We start from the raw sequence: 18,910 nt of genomic DNA on the forward strand, positions 1-18,910 counted from the left end.
AAGGTGGCAGCAACACGACTTTGGTGGGCCTACAGCAAACGGAGCTGTGCACCGTCCACTGTAGGACCGCCAAAGTCATAATCAGGCCCATAGAGTTCAGTGGAGAGGGTAATCCATTGCAACTATGATGGAGAACCTTCTCCACCAATTCCACTGCCCTTCCCAAGTATGTCAGTGATGCAGCATATCACAGCTCTGTCTCTGATAAACTCTTTCGACTGTCCCACGCCATGGAGTACAGAGCATTGGAGGTTTAAAGTGGATGGTTCTATATATGCATTTTGCTGTTTGCTGTTTCTCTAAAACCTGTTGGTGAGGGACAGCAAAAGTAAAATGATCCTTACATCATAGGAGACAACTGCTATGGTAGTAAAGTCATTAGTTTTTTCATATTGAAAAAAAAAATCCTGAATTGGGGATTACCACTTGTGCCCTTGCTTACTCTGTAGTAATTACACCCTTTAATCACTACTCTGTAGTAATTACACCCTTTATTCACTGTAGAGTTTGCAAGGGCTCCAAATGGTGTACGGGGTGGTTTCTAAGCTTTAGAAACCTCTGCACCACTCAGTGCCCTTACATACTCTGCTGTGAATAAAACTTTGAAACACTGCAGAGTGTAAGGGGGCCGAGTGGTATGCAATGCCTTTTAAACTTTGAAACCCCTCCAGATCACTCGGTGTCTGTCCCTTCACATACTTTGTATTGATTAAAAGTTTAAATCACTGCAGAGTATGCAAGGGCGCTAAATGATATGGCAGTGCTTGTAAGCTTTAGAAACCATTGCATAATTTTTTATTCCGCAGGCGGAGTGACATTAATCTATTTTATCACTAATTCCACATTGCAAGAGTAACGCAGGAGTATCGAAATTCCTTTGATTTTGCCGGAAGACATTTTGGAGGTTTGTTCTGGTCAAAGGTTTTGACTGCGAAGTATGAAGTTACTATGGAGCTGCGAAAAACCTTTATTCTGCATTGTAGGATTTTATTTGGCTACAGCTTCCCACATTGTCCCATTGAAGATTTTTGACTTTCAGAATAACAGGCTAGAGCTAAAATCTTTGATTATAAACAATCACCAATCTTTCGCTGAATTCACCCAATCACTAGTCAGCTGCAAAGAGTAAGTCCTGGTCCTCAGTGAGTTTAGGCTGTGGTAAATGAGCACTCCCACTGACCTGGTCAGTGACCTGCTCCCCTCCAGTACAGCTCCACTGAGTAGTTTCTGCCCTGCAGACCCACTGACCCTTGCTGTGTAGTGAGTTTTGAGGCCCTCCTCCAACCACAGGCTGCCACCTGCACCTCATCCCTGGTGGTTCAGTGGTAGAGCGTTGCTGCTCTGCTGCTGTTCTGCCCACTCTGCCTCTGTTTCAGACTCCTTCTCTTTCTACTTCCACCTTTTTTCTACAGTTCTTTTTCTGCCACTTTTCTTTCTTTACTCACTGTCACTTTTCCCACTTTTACTTCACCCTTTTTCGTGCAGCTGTAGATCCCACAGATGCGTCCCCTTCCAGCACAGCGTTTCCCACTGCCCTCTTCCAGCCTGCCAGCTATCCAGCACTACCCCTCACACTACTTACTGGCAGTAGCGGCCAGTGGGGGGAGTAGCTGTCGGGAGGGGACGTGGGGAGAGGGAGGGACAGGGTGGGGGGTAGTAATCTACGGATTACGGAGGATTACAGGTAAGTAAAGATATATAAATAAATAAAACGAATTTCGTTGAGTGCGCTGCATCCCCAAATGCAATGCAGTGCATTCAACAAAATTTGTTTTATTTATTTATATGTTTACGTAGCTGTAATCCTTCATAATCTATAGATTACTACCCCCACCCTGCCCCTCACCCTCCCTATGTTACCGCCCGGCAGCTACTCCCACCACCGACCGCTACAGCTTACTGGCCCAGCGCCACAGACCCTGGTCATCGGCACTGCCACTGCTGTGACTCGAGCACCCTCCACTCACTCAACTTTGAATGCAACAAAGCCTGCAAGCTCTCATCACTGAATATTATCCACAGCCCATTCACCTACCACTGCTGCTGTTACACCTTCACCACCTCTGCACTCCAGCTCCTTCACCTGCCTGGCCAACCCCCACCAAACCCAACTGCCTCAATTGCATCCTACTCAAATTGATCCATGCATAGACACGCCATAGAGATCTGGGACCTCCTTGACGCCGCCTCGCCCTCATTCCTTACAGAAACCTGGACCAACCCCATCTCAGTGCCGGACATTGCCACTGCCATCCCTGGTGGCTGCAAGATCATCTGCAAGTACTGTGCCAACCGTCCAGGGTGAGGCATCGCTATAAGTCATAAAACACCCTTCTCCTGACCACCCATGTGGACTACCCAATGACCTTCATGGAGCACCTGCACTTTCTGATTCACACCAACCCGAACCCCACCTACCGTTGCACCCTCGTCTACAGACCACCCGGCTCCCAGGATCCCTTCAGCAATGTCATCATCGTCTTCATCACACCCCGGGCCTCGCATCCACCGACTACACCCAACTCAGTGACCTCAACTGCCGTCTGGAAAAGCCCAATGACCAGAATACTTCATCCCTTCTGGAGAACATCGCCAGCATAGGCCTCAAGCAGCTAATTACCTTGCCTAAACACACAGCAGGACACACACTCTACCCCGTCTTCACCACCAGCGACAGCATCTTTTTCAGCTGGACCAATCACCTCTGCATTAATTTTGCCTACACCAAACCCACCGCACACCATAATGTCCACCGCTTCCCCTGCAGAAGCTGCAACAAAGTCACTGAAGAATATCTCACAACCTTCCTCAGCTGAACCCCACCACCGGCTTCCACAGATACCAACACAGCAGCACGCAACCTCCATTACAGGATCACCAACTGCTCTGACATCCTGTCTCCTCTCAAGAAACCCCCCCCGGCAAACAACCCATCAAGAAAGCAGGCTGGTTCACTCCCACCCTCCAAATGTCCAGAAACACCTGTAGAAGACTTGAAAAGAGATGGAGGAAAACGAAACCCCAAAAGCCCATTCTGCCTTCAAAGCAGCCACTACACACACAACCCCCTCATCAAAACCACAAACAATATGGCCCTCCACAACAGAATCAATGCCAGCGCATGCAACAATCAAAGAACTCTTCGCCATCATTAAAGAGTTCGCCAAGCCCAACAGCGAGACCACAGATGCACCACCATCCTAAGACCTCTTGAACAAACTCAGCACCTTCTTCCACCACAATATCACGCAGATCTATGACAGCTTTGATGTCTAAGCCCATCCAACCGCCCCTGCTGCCACTTCAACTGTCGCCAACGCCACCCAGCAGAACCTTCTCAACTGGACCCCGTTCACCATGGATGACACCCTCAAGATCTTGAAGAGCTTTCACTACAGAGACCCCTCAAATCCCTGTCCGCTCCACATCTTTCACAGAACCGCCACCGCCATCACACCCGAGCTAAGCCACACCATCAACTGCTCCATCAAAACCACCACCTTCCCGGATGACTGTAAACATGCTGAGCTAACTCCCCTCCTGAAGAAGCCTATCATGGACCCCACAAACCTGAAGAATTTCAGGCCCATCTCACTGCTCTCCTTCCCAGCCAAGGTCGTTGAAAAAGCCATCAACGCCCAGCTTGCTGAGTTCATTGAAGCCAATCACGTCATGGACATCTCCCAATCCGGTTCCGGAGCAACCACAGCACTGAGACTGACTTCCTTGCCACCACCGATGACATCTGCCCCCTCCTCAACCAGGTCGAAACCATGACCCTCATCCTCCTGGACCTCTTGGTGTCCTTCAACACCATCTACAACCACACCCTAAGCACAAGACACCACGATGCCAGCATCCATGACAAAGCCCAGGACTGGAGCCACTCCTTTCTCGTCGGCTGAAGACAGCAGATAAGATTACCACGGTACCTCTTAGAACCTAAAGATATCAACTGCAGAGTGCCCTAGGGCTCCGCCCTGAGCCCCATACTCTGCAACGTCTACATCGCCCAACTTGCAAGATTATCAGAGTTCATGGACTCAGCATTATCTCTGATGCCGACAGCACCTACCTTATTTTCTCCCTCGCCAACGAACCCACAGTCGCCAAGAACAACTTCCACAAAGGGATGAAAGCTGTTGCAACCTGGATAAAAGACAGCTGCCTCAAGCTCAACTCAGACAAGATAGAAGTCCTTATCCTGAGATCCATCCCCTCTGCTTGGAATGACTCCTGGTGGACTTCTGCACTGGGAACACCCACCACACCCACAGGCCAGGCAAACAACCTCGGCACCATACTGGTCTCCATGCTCACTATAAACCACCAGATCAACGTTCCTCATTATATTTCAACACGCTCCGCCTGCTCCGAAACAACTTCAGCTGGATCCCTACCTAATCCAGGAAGACGGCCACCCATGCCCCCATAAGCAGCAGACTTGACTATTGCAATGCACTCAACTCCGGCATCACCCAGGATCTCCTCCAGATGCTCCAGAACATTCAAAATGCAGCAGCCAGACTGGTCCAAAACATCCCCATCACAGCCACATCACACAATACCTGCATGAAAACCACTGGCTCCCAGTCGACAAAAGAACAACTTTCAATATACTCACCCATGCATACAAGGCCCTCCACAATGTCGGACCAGCATACCTGAACCACCGCCTCTCATTCCACACACACAACAGACTTCTCCGCTCTGCACAACTGTCATCTGCCTTGATCCCACAGATGCGCAGGACTGGAGTCAGAGGAAACTCCTTCGCCTACCTCACCCCCATGACCTGCATCACCATGCCCCTGTACCTCAGACAAACCCGTTTGCTGTCCCAATTTAGGAGGGACCTAAAGACCTCTTCGAATTAACCCAGCACCCAGATGGTTCTGCCACCCCCCAGTGCCTTCGAGACCCTGGTGTTTGTGTAGCCACGCTTTACAAACACCTGATTGATTGATTGAGTGATTGATTGAACTGCTTGTATCAGAGTATGAACCCTCACAAATTGGCATAGAGCAGTGTTTAGCTCCCAGTCGACTACACCCTATAGGTTTACATTAATTTTTGAGTTCCTATTTCATAGTAAGGAATGGTTTCTGACTTAAAAATAAATCCTAATCCCTGCATGCAATTTTTTTCATTGTAAAGTAATTTTGTATCATTCAATTTCACTATTTATTTTTAAATTGCTTTGAGAGTTTAAAATCCTTTATTTATTTACTGTAATTTTGTTTTGGTGCTGTTGCACATGTGCCATATCCAGTTTCCTTTGAGGACACCTAGCTGCTAGTGCCAAGCTACCAAAAATGAGCCAGGGAAGGCCTACAGAAACATGTTTACTAATAGGAACTAGTGAATATCTGCTTTGAAAGAGCTCAACAATAATCTGGCTTTCACACACACACCAATAAAATGACCTGTTGCTACTAAAACTTGACATTACACGTACTGACTTTCACAATTTCACTACAGATTCATACACTGAAGGTCCTTTAGACTACATACTTACACTTACGACAGTGGCCCCATGTATGGAATTGAAGTATTAGCTGAGGAGGTGAGAACCCACCTCAATCATAGTCACAATCCTGGTCAGAATGAACCACAAATGCCACTAAATAAACCAGTGCTTAACCCTCTGGTAGTTTGGTGAAATCAGTTAGGCTTAACTTAGATGCAATCTATAAAGTTTGCAGTACTCAGACAGTAATAAACTGAAAATACAACACAAGAAAAATCGCAAACCAATTTAGAAAAATAGAGTAAATGTTAATGCCTAAAATGACAAAAATCCAATAAGTAGAACAGGCGATATGAATTTTTAAAGTTTGCATTAAAAATAGCATCAAAAGACACAAACGCCAACCATGGTTATCTGGTTGCAGTAGACAGGGTCAAAGTTAAAAGGTAAAGCTGACCATAAAGGATTGGCCATTAGATACAAGGACCAGGTTTGTCTCAGTAGAAAGTTTACCTTCAGACATAGAAACTTTTATGGATAAAAATGGTTGTTGATGAGTTGTCAGCAAGGTAGGCTTCAAGCTGCGTCTAAAGAGGGCTTGACAATAGCAGGCTGCTGAAGTTCAGGGTCTCGATGCAGTCATTGACGCAGGCAGGAAAGCTCTGAGCGGGTAAAGTTAAAAGTCCATGCCCACGAAGGCCTCAACATCAACCGGATACTACTCAGTGTCGGTCCCAATGAAGCTTTTTACTTTTGGACTTGGAAACTTTTTCTGGAAGTCTGATCTCCTTCTGCTATCAAACCAGCAAGTTGAGGTTGACCAGCGATTCAACATCAATGACTGCCGCTTCAGCAGCGTTCCCAGTCTCTGTCAATTCTCCTTGTAGAAATTTGGCAAAAAGTTTCTAAGTCCCTAGCTTGCAATAGTAGGGACAGGAAAATACAGTCTAACACCAAGGGTCCAAGACCTGGGGGTCACCACTTGGGGCTTAGGACTCACTCCATCAGAGGCCAGCAGCAGGGTCCAGGGCAGGTCTAATTAGAACTGTTCAACTGGGCAGTTACGAGAAGAGAGGTCTTTGGAAGTTGTTGTATTCAAGTAGCTTAAACAGAAGACTAGCCAATTTACCCTTTGAGTCGCTTCTGGGGTCCTGGATTCAAGACAGGCAGGTCTATTCTTTTTATAGAGAGCAGAGATGTCCTTTTTCTCATCTCCACAGGTCCTGTAGGGTTTTAAGGAGGGTATTGGGAGTGCCAAAATTTTAAGATGACTGAACATTATTGGGGCTATTCACAAAGGTAATTTACACTGGTGAGCAACTTACACATAGGGCCTGATTATAGTGAAGGGGCTATGTATCGCACCTCATAAATACCAATACCCCAGATACGTGATTTATTGATTTCAATAAATAGTGCCTATTAAGAGGAATAACATGACGATTCTGGTGTCTAACCCAACAAAATATGAATGGTACAGTAAATACCTTGCACATTTCACCTGTTACATTTCAGGCTGAGGTATTTAATGAATCCAAGAATTATTGAGCAAGTTAAATACCTCCCAACTCATAACTCTGACCCAAGCATAAGCAGGGATTTACACACAGATTGGAATACACCCACCTACTTGCAATCAAGCCCTTAGTAGTGAATGTGGGAGCCACCAGAGGGGGTGGCTGGAAAAAGGGGCATACTTACTAGTCAATGGAAGGGATTCAGTCAAGAGGATTATCAAAGGGGTTGGGGAGGGGTTTAAGCAGGAACATGTATCAACCCTAAAAAAAAGTAAGCTCATTATTATTTTTTTTAAACCGAAACAGCATTTCTAAAGTTATTAGAGTCAAGAAGGACAGAAAACAGTAGTATATTATCTATCTCAGAGCTAGAGTAAGTCCACCACTTACACATGGCCAACTACAGGTACTGCAACACACTACCCTAGAAAATAATGTTATGTTATGGTATATGAATTTATTACGCGCTCGGCTACTCGTGAGTGTCCTGGCGCACAGTTGAGGTAGGGACTTAAAATAGCATTCCAGAGGAAATGATCTCACATTAAAGTACATTATTCAAAAAAGTTAAACATATGCATAAATAAATGTTTTGTTAAAGAAAACCTTAGAATGAAACATATTTGTTCCATGAAATATTTTCCTGAATATTTTTGAATTTGTAAATGAATGTAACATTATTTGTTTACAATATAATGTCAATTATGTTTCATGAATTCTATATATCATTTTTAACAATTATTATTTTACATTAAAACAATGTCTTTTTAAGGGGAGAATATGTTATTTATCTTAAACTTTAGAAAAATTGATTAGCAATGTAAATGAAAATGCCTTTTATTTATGTTTTAGAAACTAGTACATGAATAAAAGGCATTGTCATTTACAATGCCAATAGCTCAAACTTGCGTTAATGTGAGACCTTTGCTCTACAGAACCGAAGGCATAAGTTCAGCGATGTGAAACAATAGAGCGCGGTGTCCGTGAAGCAAGCGAAGCACTTAGTAGTAAATAAAACATTTTTGATTAAAGTGCAGTACAGTCCAGTCTGAACTGCCAGTCCAGGTGCACACAAATCACAGACATCATGAACCAGGTGACACCAAGGCAGGTCACCGTCTTGCTCCACAGCACAAATGACATTCGTATTTCCTGCAAATGATCGATCCATTCTGTCGAATTCCCAATTGACCCTATGTCTGCGAAATCTCCGCTCATTAGTGCTGGAATCCTGTGCTTACAGTCCGTTTTCAAGAATACTTCATTGCAACAACTCACGTGAATTTGGTAAGATCGAAAACTCATAAGACAGACTTCATTGGCATGATCAAAATTGATAACATCTGCTGCATGTAACCAGGCATAGCCATCCAATCAGAGCTGTCTCTGAAAGTAAGAACCCCACATTGTGAGCAACCGCTGAGGAGCATCTATATAGTAAAGGTAACTTCATGCCAAGTTTAAACTCAAGTCTGCCTCATAATCACTCCCCCGTCAATTTACTCCACTTTTAAACATACAGCAGCATCCAAAGCCTATTGTATCAGGTGTGTTTCGCCATAATTCCAGCCGCAGCATTACTCATGTGCACGCACTGCCTATCCCCCCAACACCACACGCTAAGTGCAGCTGTTTTCCAGGAAGCAATCCCACATCACATCGCAACAACACCCAAGTCAGTGGCAAACCTGCGCCAGCACAGCACTATAACGAGGCGCCCACGACAGGTGAGCCAAAAACCCTGCACACGTGAGCAGTTTCATGCACCTTTCAGTGTATCGAAAAAGTAACCTTTCAAGCAGGACGAACGAGTTTAAGCCAATGTAATAATAAGATTTATGATGAATTGGAATAAGACGAGGTGTAGAGAGTGTAGATCTCTTCATGCAACTCAACCAGTCCAACTGGCAGCAACAGGGATAGCTCAGAACAGATACCGCCCCATACATCTTGTGTTTTCTCTGCTCAAGTGACTCCAACCGGAGCACAGCACATCTTACCATGTAGCTTTACTGAAATACGCATTTCTGACTAATGACATAATGACACCCCAGTTTTTGGTCTATGCCTGCCTGATAAACCGCAACCCTTCTGTTTGCGACTGAAAGTTGCTGCTGATGGCTCTAGTCAACCCTCTACCTCGGCTTTGCCCTTGTCAAGGGGAGCGCGCTTTCCCCAATCCCATTGCGCTACTTTCGCAAAGTCCTTGAATTAACAAAAAAGAAAACAAAAACAATTGCAGGTGATAGACTTGTACTCCATAACACCTTCGACGCTCATGACGAGCTCAGCTCGTCATGAGGCACACCTCTCGTACACTGATGCCGAGCTGAGCTCGTCATGATTAGTAGGATTTTCAGATTTTCAGCACAGGGGGGGGAAACCATAAGCGTCGATGGTGCCCGTTCACTGTACTTGCAGTGCGCACAGAGTTCGTTGGTTTGCCTGGCACTACCAATAGCTGCTAAGTGGTAAAAAGGCACACAATAAAGGACAGAATGCCGAACAAATCAAAAATTCACCCCCAGTCAAGAGATCTGGGTTAAATCTGTTGTACTGAGCGGGAAAAACCACATAACCATGCAAGCCAGCCAGGGTTTCCACTTGGCTCTTGTGATATCAGTAAGAACGGTCAAAGAATGACTGCACCTATTTGCTTTAGCTGGATCGCCTTTTGCACCTCGTTATACAAGTTAGGCATTTTAAGCACAATCCCTTCAATGATATCCGAAGAAACGGAATACCTCACATTCCCCCCTGAACAGTTTACAGAACCGTAATGCCAATAACTTTAATTTGTGTAAATGCGAAACCTGTTACATTGCAAATGCTTGTTCTAATAGGCTTTCATTTAGTCACTGTCTTCATTGTTTTCAATGGAGGGTGTTGCAGTAATAGTGGTTGGCCTTGTGGGGTGCTGAACTTGCAACTGTATTCTTTTGGTAGTAGTAACTTGTGAATTGGATTTGGCTCCAACCCTTCTTCAGAGGCTTCAAACGCCTACAGTTTTGAGCAAATTTTCGCTGGGATTTTGTGAATGGCAAAAAGTAGTACATTTAGGTGTAAATTACACATGTAAGTTACCTTTGAGAATGGCCCAGATTATGTGCTGTCACTTTCAAAAACAGTGATAGTTCAGAACGAAGAATAAGATTTCCTCCTTCTTGTAATGAGCTCTAGCAGGCAACTTTAGGCCATATAAGGCAGGTATCCTTTATGTCTCCTATTTTAAATCTGCAAAACTCTGATCATAGATTTCAGCGAATTAACGGTCCCGCTATTTCTATATTTTAACCATTTAAAGTCCAGCAATAAAAATCAGGCTAGTTTCTTGAAAATTAGTGAACGTATTTGCACCAAACCAAGGAAAGACACTTCCTTGAGTAAAAATTTTATTTTCATCCCAAGTTTGGTGTCACTCCATTTAGCTTCTTAGTATCATTGAACACAAAAAATGACGCGAATTAAAAGGGAAAATGTCACTTGGCACCTTCCTGCTTGACAAATGTGCGTGAAACTTGTCACTCTAAACCTAAATGAGATGAATGTTTGTACAAGAATGCCTCGTGGAGATTTGTGAGAAAGCACCACAGTTTTTAATAAAACAAAATATACTTTGTTAATCGAAGCTCTGATCGCAGCATAACTATGCACCAGCTACAAATAAGAAGGACCCCATGACTGTCAGGAAAGATGTTTCTAGTTTTCTTTTTGAGCAGCTTCACAGCTTTTGTATTTCTCTCGGAGGGTAATTTCCAGAATTGCACTCTGATTAGCGGCAGCTATGTAAAACATAACCCAAGTATATGTTTACCTATTTGTTACTTCTGGGATTATAGCACAGAATACTCTAAATGGTTCAGGTGGAGTTTATGCGATCACGACAAAATAATAGAAATGGAAAACAAGAAGTGAGACGCCCCTCGCGTGCTTACTTGAACTTTTCACTGTTTTTGTGATGAAACAGATGACAGGCCGCGCCGCCGTTTTTGCTCATCTCTCAGCGAAACCTTAGATCCAATCTCTCCATACCCGGCCGTCAGTGAAGCAGTGATACTGACACCTGTCACGCTAGCTCGTGAATGTCTTCATAGGACTGTCATCATGCTGCATGATGAAAGGGCGATCTTAATGTTGCTTTTTTGTGTCACATGTGAGAGTGGGCGAATGTTAGCGCAAAAAGGAGGCTTACATTCGCCTGGAATGGGGCTTCTTACACGCAATACGCCTCTGTCCATTGTTTTATTCTACCATGATACCGAGTACAACTTCAACAAAGAAATGTGTTGCCCAATAAATTAATTTGATACTTTTCTACTCTTAAAATATAGCGAAGCTGATTTTTACTTGAAAAGCTCAAATATTCCATCATATTTTTTAGAGCTATACTAGAAATTTATAAGGAACCTGAAGGACCCTGTGCTATAGAATAACATCTCCACTACGTCCTAACTTTGTAAGGATATTTCTTTATTTTTCTTTGAAAGATTAAGAAAGATGTATTGACCTCAACTCCATCATCCAGCGACCTACTCTTGGGTCAGTCTCCCTTCCTTGCACGGTCTGGGGCTGTCTAGCCAGGCTCTGCACTCTCACCCTCAGCGAGCCGACTGACAGTTTTCTCCCTATTCGGTGAGATTGCCATGTAGACCCGTGAGCTCCTGCTCAGCAACTCCAAGTCTTCGAGACCTTATTCTGCTGCACCCTCAGCCCTTCTCTCATCTCTGAGTTCAAACAAGTCATTGTGGTCCCACTCCTTAAAAAGAGCTACCATGGTGCTTCAATTCTTTCCAATGTCCATCCTGTGTTGCCTCTGATCCCTCAGTCAAGAATCCTCAGAAATAGCATTTGCTGTCAACTCATCAACATCCTAGGGGCCTGTGCATGGCACAAACCCATCTCCCTCATATGTATGATTCTAGATCATTGCAACTCCGCCCCCATGATCCAATGAAATATTTATGCATCTTTGAACAGAATCCTTATTAACAGACTGTATTGTATGGCCATCAAATTTCTAGATCTTCACTTGTTTTGCTTCTGTCTTATTGCTCACTAGCAGGCCATTTCCCTTCCCCTCCTCCAATCATTCTTTCATCCATTAAACAGTGGCATTCCCCAGTGCTACTCATTAATTTCAACTTCGTTTGACCTGTGGCTGCCCTCGAAGAACTTGGATAGTTACCATACGTGGACACCTAGGTGTGCCTGCCCTTCGTCTTCTGAGGTCGGACTGTAGCCCAATTGTTGTCAATCCAGTAGCCAAGTTATTGGGCCCCATCTGGATACTTTGTAGAAAGGTGCTGCCCCCTCCCGCAACACCACGTTGATCATCATGTCTCACCTCTGCTTTTATTTTGTGTGGGGCATATTAGCAAGAACCTCGTCAAAGTTATTGCAGTTTTAGCGACAGGAAACTGCTGCTAAAACGGCGATAATGGGATTTCTAATATGCGTTATAGAATTCCAATAAAAGCACAGGTTAGATGTCCTGCATATCTAACCTGGGCTTCTATTGGAATTCTATAACCCATATTAGCAAGCCCATTATTGCAGTTTTAGAGGCAGTTTCCTGCTGCTAAAATGGCCATAATTTTAACAAGGTTCTTGCTAAACTGCCCCTAAATTCGCAACACTAACGGTCCTCCCGGAACCAATTATTGTGCTCTGTATCTGCAAATTAGTATTATAATCTTTGATGGTATTAATCTCTGCACCAACGACCTATGAATTTATCATGCCGAAATCTACTGTTTTATCTATTTATTATGTACATTTACCTGCATTTGCAGTGTCTTGGCCCTGGAGGCCGAAATATAGGGGCATATTATCAAGAACGGCGTTACAATTATTGCCAGTTTAGCGGCAGAAAACTGCAGCTAAAACTGTGATAATGGGCTTGATAATATTCCCTGGAGAATTCCAATAGCAGCCCAGGTTGACACCAGAACCTGGGCTTCTATGGGAATTCACTAGGGCATATTATCAAGCCCATTATCGCCGTTTTAGAGGCAGTTTTCTGCCGCTAAACCGGCGATAATTTTTAACGCTGTTCTTGATCAGATGCCCCATAGTTTTTTGACTGACTGGCCCATCAAACGCCTCCTTGTCTGTTCTTATTTCTTCTTTTGGGTTCTCATTTTTAACCTACTTGGAAAGCACGCTGCTTCTTATTCAACTAAGCAGCTGTAAATCATCCTCTCTTGTCTCTTGGGAGTCGCACCTTGGATGACAAGTAATCTTATAGAACTCAGCTAAGATAAAAACATGGTTCTTATTGTAGTTAAGCAACCTTTGGCCTAGTCTTCCATATTCCATGCCCTATGTTATATGCGTTATTCCTATTCCTGCAGATGCAGTTAGAAACTTTGAGTTTAACATTGGCCCCACCATCCTTTTTTTCTCTATGCCACTACAGTCTCATCTAGCAATCATGCAAATATTCTTCTCTCCTTACTACCTCATTGGAAATGTCCTGTAGTCCATGCAAATACATGCTCCCACCTGAACTATGGCAGTGACACTTTGCTTGGACTACTCAAACAATTCACTACGTGATTGCAAGTCATTTAGAATTTTTCCTCTCAAGTTCTTAATCTTCCAATGTGTGCTTCAGTTAATTTCCATCTGGAACTTCTTTACAGGTGCTCAACCCAGAATAGAATTATCTTCATATCCCTGTGCATTCTGACACACTCTGAAACTATCTCCCTCTAGACCTTCAGCTGATCCCCACTATTGTGGTTTAGCCTAAAGCCTTAACAGTATTCTTCATTCTTTTTTTCTTAAACAATAGGAACTTGATGGCAGGCCAATTTGAGGGTCCAAGATATCACAGGGCAACTAGGTGATTAGTGCTATGTTATGTTATGTTATGTTAAAAGCATTTTTACCGCGCACGTTCATACAGCGGGTATCCCAGCAGCCCTCTAGACATCCCCCCACTGGTGGTTGCAGTCAGTTCTACATTCTATGTGCCTGCCAGGTGTTTCAGTCCCCTTGTAAAAGAAGGCCAGAATCCCTGCATAGAAAGAAACTTGCAGTTTAAACCGCCAGCCAGCTTCTCAATGCAGCACTGTTCCCATGTCTTGCATGAGTTGCTAGCTGCAAGGTACACAATACATTTTTAGGTCTCACGACCTATCAATGCGCGCAAGCGCATTGAGCGGAGCGAGAATTCATGTCGGCAAAACACAGGTCAAACCAAGGGCTTTCAGCCCCGCGGTTTTCTTGCAGTTCACGTGAATCACGTGAACAAACAAGCACGCGCATCAGGCACTCCTCCCACACCTCACGGACATCTGTTCATTTCTCCTCCCCCTCCCCAGCCAGCTTCCCCCAGGCCGTAGCAGCACTCCTCCCACACCAGCACCTCCCCTCTCTCTCCCCGCAAACACAGCCTTGCCGTAGCAGCACTCCTCCCACACCAGCACCTCCCCCCTCCCACACCAGCACCTCCCCTCTCTCTCCCCGCAAACACAGCCTTGCCCTAGCAGCACTCCTCCCACACCAGCACCTCCCCCCTCCCACACCAACACCTCCCACACTGGCACCTCCCCTCTCTCTCCCCGCAAACACAGCTTTGCCGTTTTTTTTTGATTGCCACACATGCATAAAATAGGATTTGATGCACGGGTGATTCATTTGCGTAGCAGGAAGCAGTATTCTGCACGGTCTCACACAGAGACACATATTCCATTTTATCAAGGGTATCACCGCTTCTACGAAGATCGGATAATGAAGGGGAAATCACTTGAAATTCGCACGCAGAACTCCGAAGCTACCTTCTGAAGAGGCATCTGAGCTGACTGGCTGGCGGTCGTGAATGAGCTTAATGCTGCTTGCTTTTTCGGACACTTGAGGGAAATGAGCTTGGTTAGAAAGCATGACAGTGAAAGCCACGGAGAAGCTAAAAAATATCTGCATCTGCCTCTCTGGAGTGTTTCTATTTCCGGCTGGTTTACTTCCATTTTCTTTGCTGTTGTTCTCTAGAGCTCTGTAGATACTCACACCCCATATGCCTGCTCCCCCTCCCCCCACGCCTCGCACCATACTCCCCCGCCGCTCGAGATTGTTTCTATTTCGCGCTGGTTTACTTCCATTTTCTTTGCTGTTCTTGTCTAGAGCTCTGTAGATACTCACACCCCATATGCCTGCTTCCCCTCCTCCCACGCCTCGCACCATACTCCCCCGCCGCTCGGCCCCATATGCTCGTTCCCTCCCACTGGTTTTATCTTGTTTTAATAGCAATATACCAATGACTGTCATTTGCGAATTACTGTTGCACCCTAAGCACCTATGAAGAAATATCTGACCTTTCATTGGCTAAAAGAATGTTTTTGTGAAGAGACACCCTACAACAACAGTAGGGCATGAACAGAGCACAACCGATATATCGCCATATGGTCAGCGTCTGTGGACGCCATGAAATGATTTTATAATGACATTCGGGCCAACATGAGAATCTATCTTACTTTATAATGATATTTCTGAGACCTGAAAGGGATACTGGGGTGATACAGAGGTTAAAGCGTCTAAACTCCGTTCCCAATATCCACTAAGCTGCAAAAAATAATTTTCTTTTACATAATTGTCTCGTTTGCTATTGTGGCGCAGATAGCCGTTTGACGTTGACAGTTACGTTCCCAAGTGGATTTAAGAAGTAATTTGTGGCCCCAGGCTTACATTTGTTTTCCCCACACAATATTTCTGCAGACACACCATTTTTTTTCCCCCTTGCCTACTGCGTTTACTGTTCTTCCGAGCTCTCTGGCACATTAAAATGAAATAGCCGAGAATTTCTTTTGATCTTTTTCTTTTGAATTCAATGGGCTTTCTTTTCAGTAATAATGTCTGCAGCCCGCGCTTATCTAGCAGCGTTTCCCGGGCTCCACTTGCGTTCTTGTATGTCCCAGAACACGAGGCGCGTGCGCACAGCTACCTAGAACAGGAAAAGGAAACCCTTTGCGGTTTCTGAGACACTGAATGACTCCTGCGCAGAAGAAACACGCCACTCACCCACGCAACAACACTCACCCACGCAACGCCACTCACTCAAAGCAACACCACTCACACACGCAACGCAACTCACTCACGCAACACCACTCACACACGCAACGCCACTCATCCACGCAACCCCACTCATCCACGCAACGCCACTCACACATCCAACGCCACTCACACATGCAACGCCACTCACACATGAAACGCCACTCACACATGCAACGCCACTCACATATGCAACGCCACTCACACATGCAACACCACTCTCACATGCAACGCCACTCACACATGCAACGCCACTCACACACGCAATGCCACTCACACACGCAACGCCACTCACACACACAACACCACTCACCCACGCAACGCCACTCACACACGCAACACCACTCACACACGCAACGCCACTCACCCACGCAACGCCACTCACCCACGCAACACCACTCACCCACGCAACGCCACTCACTCACGCAAATCCACTCACACCCACGCAGTCCCACTTTTACCCACACAGCACCACTTACAGGCACACAACGCCACTCACACCCACGCAAGCCCACTATCACACACGCAACGCCACACTCACCCATGCAATGCCACTCACACACACAACGCAACTCACACACGCAACGCCACTCACCCACGCAACGCCACTCACCCACACAACAACACTCACACATGCAACGCCACTCACCCACGCAACGCCACTCACTCAAAGCCACTCACACCCACGCACTGCCACTTTCACCCACACTGTGCAGTGCACAATAGGTCTCGCAGTAGGAAAGTTGGAGCTATTGGTTTTGTAAATGACAAAAGACATTGTTATTTGCAATTGTAATAGCTCCAACTTTCCTACTGCGAGACCTATTGGCAACGCCAGTGCTTGTTCTTTTTGGTAATAAGGTGCTCGGACTCTGTCCGTGTGCATCCAATGAACAGGGGCTCCAAGGTCAAGAGAAAAGATATCGATGGAACAGGAAAAAACATATATTTTCTTACAATTGTAATATTTGTCACTGAACCAGATTAAAACTTGTCATTGAGGGGCCTCCTGGGGACATTAGAAGGCTATTAGTACATCAGCTTAAAAAAAAATGGGATTTTGGATGGCTATCAGTACATCACCTTAATAAATAAAACTGCTTTTCGCTTTCAATTTGCTGACATGAAAGTGCCCACAGCCTCAATAAAGTGGCTCATCTTTCTTGTAAGGGTGAGTGTGAAATCTTCAGGTCTCTGGGTCTTCAATATTCTTCCTTTATTTTCTATAGTAACGTTAATTGTGGGCTAATTTCCTATTGATACGGTTGAGCCTCATCATTTAATGAAAATAGTTCTGTGTACTTTTCTGTACGTTTTTTCGTTCTTCCACTTAAAATCCTAAAGTGTTTTTGAACAGCGGAATGCTGTCTTACTATAGTGTATTTTGAGAGGGGTTCTGGGAATAAATCTAGATGACTCATAGCCTGTCTACACCAACAATATATAAGAACGGGTTTTATTAATTGGCATTTGTGGTTGGTATCTGCCTTGGATGCAAAAAACTGTTCTGCTCTATTTGGGCGTTCAAAAATGGTGAAACATCTTTTCATGTACAACCATTTTCTGAATTTTTAACGCCTTAGTGCGATGGAAGAGACATTCGCATCCTTTGCACTCTCTTGCTGGTGCGAAGTACGTGAATATCTTGTCCTTCCACCAAGCAGAGAAAACCCTTCTGATGCTTGCATGGGAAGGATTTTCCTTTTTGTAAAATAGTCCCAAGCTGCAATAGAGCTGCTTCCTTCGCAGCCTGAAATTTCGTTTTTGAAGTTGTGTGAGATTAGCGTCACACAGAAAGCAGGTAGCGTATTAGGCGTTTGCTTGTTTCACTTTGATCAGTGCTAGAGGCCATATCTAAGTCCCACGATCACATAGCAAATTGGGAGAGATACCTTTGGAAATGAGACAATATCCCGTTTCCAACTGTACCTCTTTCTCATTCATCAATGCTTTGCAATTGTCACAGGAGAGTTATATGTTTTTTGGAAAGACAGGCAGCCCCCTAGCCATGGTAAATGGCCCCCCAAATATTCAAACACAGTCCTGCTGTCCCACAGGAATGATGTTTTTCACAGGTTTTATCCCAGGCTATCCCTGCATATTCTAAAACATTCCCTCCAATACTTAGGGGCCGATTACAATGTTGAGCAGAAAGCCTCCTCCTGACAGTCGGAATCTCCCTGACCGTGTCGGAACGCTTCCGACCGACTCGGTCGGTTTACAATGCGCCCGACCACTTATGATGTTCGCAGTCGGATTGTACCGCACAGTCGTTCTGAATCGGTTCTGACTGGTTCTCGGAGAAATTGTGTTGGTTGGATCCACATCGTACAGCTCTATGGACAGCATTTACGACCAAGCGATTAAGATGTTGGTTTCCAACAGCCTTTCCGAGTCGGCCTGTGTGACACGGAAAAGCTGTCCGACACTGATTTTGGGGGCCCCTTGCAGGGCCCCCTTCTTAGAGCGGCCTCCGGTTGATGGCTGAAAGGATACCCATGGAGCCCCCCTGTAAAACCCTGCAATGTGTGGTAGGTACCATGGGGTGCCTGCAACAGTGTGCAGGGTTTTCCTCACACACCCGATTTCCCCATAGGAACCTTTATTGTTGGGCAGAACACGGGCTCCCATAGGAGTCAATGGGACTCCAACCGAACAGTGTTTGGTCGCATTTTAATCGGTCGTGCGAAACCCCTGACCACAAGTCAGTCAGTTTCGTTTACGAGACAAGTTGGGTAGAAAGTTTCCGCACAACATCGTAATCGGCCCCTTAATTTGTAAAAATATATTTGCTAGGGTCCAAAGCTAAACTTTTCTCCAATTTTGCTTCTAAATGTAAGCCTTTGTGCAAGAAAGAGCACTTTTTGCAAAATGC

This window comes from Lissotriton vulgaris, chromosome 8 (genome assembly GCF_964263255.1).
Source record: "Lissotriton vulgaris chromosome 8, aLisVul1.2, whole genome shotgun sequence".
Taxonomy (NCBI): domain Eukaryota; kingdom Metazoa; phylum Chordata; class Amphibia; order Caudata; family Salamandridae; genus Lissotriton; species Lissotriton vulgaris.